The sequence below is a fragment of the Chiloscyllium plagiosum genome, unplaced genomic scaffold (genome assembly GCF_037043375.1).
Source record: "Chiloscyllium plagiosum isolate Xiang-an unplaced genomic scaffold, Cpla_swu_hap1 HiC_scaffold_42, whole genome shotgun sequence".
Lineage (NCBI taxonomy): Eukaryota > Metazoa > Chordata > Chondrichthyes > Orectolobiformes > Hemiscylliidae > Chiloscyllium > Chiloscyllium plagiosum.
In genome coordinates this window covers 79874235-79877904 of record NW_028270180.1, presented here as the reverse complement: position 1 = coordinate 79877904, position 3670 = coordinate 79874235, and positions in this window count along the sequence as shown.

The following is a 3670-nucleotide window of genomic DNA, read 5'->3' as shown; positions in this document are numbered from 1 at the left end:
CTCTCACACGCGCATTCTCTCTCACACACACATTCTCTCTCCCACACACGCATTCTCTCTCTCTCACACGCATTCTCTCTCTCTCTCACGCATTCTCTCTCACACACGCATTCTCTGTCTCTCTCACACGCATTCTCTTTCTCTCTCTCTAACACGCATTCTCTCTCTCTTGCACACACGCATTCTCTCTCACACACGCATTCTCTCTCACACGCACATTCTCTCTCACACACACATTCTCTCTCACACACACATTCTCTCTCTCACACACGCATTCTCTCTCACACACACATTCTCTCTCTCACACACGCATTCTCTCTCACACACACATTCTCTCTCTCACACATGCATTCTCTCTCTCACACACACATTCTCTCTCTCACACACGCATTCTCTCTCACACACGCATTCTCTCTCACACACGCATTCTCTCTCTCTCACACACATTCTCTCTCACACACACATTCTCTCTCTCTCACACACATTCTCTCTCTCACGCACACATTCTCTCTCTCACACACACGCATTCTCTCTCACACACGCATTCTCTCTCACATGCACATTATCTCTCACACACACATTCTCTCACACACACATTCTCTCTTACACACACATTCTCTCTCACACACGCATTCTCTCTCTCACACACATTCTCTCTCTCACACACACACATTCTCTCTCACACACACATTCAATTTCACACGCATTCTCTCTCGCACACACGCATTCTCTCTCTCACTCGCACACATGCATTCTCTCTCTCTCACACACATTCTCTCTCTCTTGCACACACGCATTCTCTCTCTCTTGCACATACGCATTCTCTCTCTCACACACATTCTCTCTCTCTGACACACATTCTCTCTCACACACATTCTCTCTCTCACACACGCATTCTCTCTCGCACATACGCATTCTCTCTCGCACATACGCATTCTCTCTCTATCTCACACACATTCTCTCTCGCTCTCACACACGCATTCTCTCTTGCACACACGCATTCTTTCTTGCACACACGCATTCTCTCCTACACACACATTCTCTCTCTCACACACACATTCTCTCTCTCACACACATTCTCTCTCTCACACACATTCTCTCTCTCTCACACACACATTCTCTCTCTCACACACGCATTCTCTCTCTCACACACATTCTCTCTCTCACACACATTCTCTCTCTCTCACACACATTCTCTCACACACACATTCTCTCTCTCACACACACATTCTCTCTCTCACACACATTCTCTCTCTCACACACATTCTCTCTCTCTCTCACACACACATTCTCTCTCTCACACACGCATTCTCTCTCTCACACACACATTCTCTCTCTCTCACACACATTCTCTCTCTCACACACGCATTCTCTCACACACACACATTCACTCTCTCACACACGCATTCTCTCACACACACACATTCTCTCTCTCTCACACACATTCTCTCTCGCTCTCACACACACATTCTCTCTCTCACACACATTCTCTCTCACACACACATTCTCTCTCTCACACACGCATTCACTCTCTCACACACACATTCTCTCTCTCTCACACACATTCTCTCTCTCACACACGCATTCTCTCACACACACACATTCACTCTCTCACACACGCATTCTCTCACACACACGCATTCTCTCTCTCTCACACACATTCTCTCTCACTCTCACACACACATTCTCTCTCTCACACACATTCTCTCTCACACACACATGCTCTCTCTCACACACACATTCTTTCTCTCACACACACGTTCTCTCTCACACACACATGCTCTCTCTCACACACATGCTCTCTCTCACACACACATGCTCTCTCTCTCACACACATTCTCTCTCTCTCACACACATTCTCTCTCGCTCTCACACACATTCTCTCTCTCACACACATTCTCTCTCACACACACATGCTCTCTCTCACACACACATTCTCTCACACACACATTCTCTCTCACACACACACATGCTCTCTCTCACACACACATGCTCTCTCTCACACACACATGCTCTCTCTCACACACACATGCTCTCTCTCTCACACATTCTCTCTCACACACACATTCTCTCTCTCACACACGCATTCACTCTCTCACACACACATTCTCTCTCTCTCACACACATTCTCTCTCTCACACACGCATTCTCTCACACACACACATTCACTCTCTCACACACGCATTCTCTCACACACACGCATTCTCTCTCTCACACACACATTCTCTCTCACTCTCACACACACATTCTCTCTCTCACACACATTCTCTCTCACACACACATGCTCTCTCTCACACACACATTCTTTCTCTCACACACACGTTCTCTCTCACACACACATGCTCTCTCTCACACACATGCTCTCTCTCACACACACATGCTCTCTCTCTCACACACATTCTCTCTCTCACACACGCATTCTCTCACACACACACATTCACTCTCTCACACACGCATTCTCTCACACACACGCATTCTCTCTCTCTCACACACATTCTCTCTCACTCTCACACACACATTCTCTCTCTCACACACATTCTCTCTCACACACACATGCTCTCTCTCACACACACATTCTTTCTCTCACACACACGTTCTCTCTCACACACACATGCTCTCTCTCACACACATGCTCTCTCTCACACACACATGCTCTCTCTCTCACACACATTCTCTCTCTCTCACACACATTCTCTCTCGCTCTCACACACATTCTCTCTCTCACACACATTCTCTCTCACACACACATGCTCTCTCTCACACACACATTCTCTCACACACACATTCTCTCTCACACACACACATGCTCTCTCTCACACACACATGCTCTCTCTCACACACACATGCTCTCTCTCACACACACATGCTCTCTCTCTCACACACATTCTCTCTCTCTCACACACATTCTCTCTCCCACACAGGCATTCTCTCTCCCACACACACATTCTCTCTCACACACACATTCTCTCTCACACACACGCATTCTTTTTCTCAAACACATTCTCTCTCACACACACATTCTCTCTCTCACACACACATTCTCTCTCACACACACACATTCTCTCTCTCACACACGCATTCTCTCTCACACACACATTCTCTCTCTCACACGCGCATTCTCTCTCACACACACATTCTCTCTCTCACATACGCATTCTCTCTCACACACACATTCTTTCTCTCACACGTGCATTCTCTCTCACACACACATTCTCTCTCTCACACACACATTCTCTCTCTCACACACACATTCTCTCTCTCACACACGCATTCTCTCTCACACACACGCATTCTCTCTCTCACACACACATTCTCTCTCTCTCACACACATTCTCTCTCTCACACACGCATTCTCTCTCACACACACATTCTCTCTCTCACACGCGCATTCTCTCTCACACACACATTCTCTCTCTCACACACACAATCTCTATCTCACACACACATTCTCTCTCTCACACACACATTCTATCTCACACACACACATTCTATCTCTCACACACACATTCTATCTCTCACACACGCATTTTCTCTCTCTCACACACATTCTCTTGCTCACACACACATTCTCTCTCTCACACACACATTCTCTCTCTCACACACACATTCTCTCTCTCACACACATTCTCTCTCACACACACATTCTCTCTCTCACACACACATTCTCTCT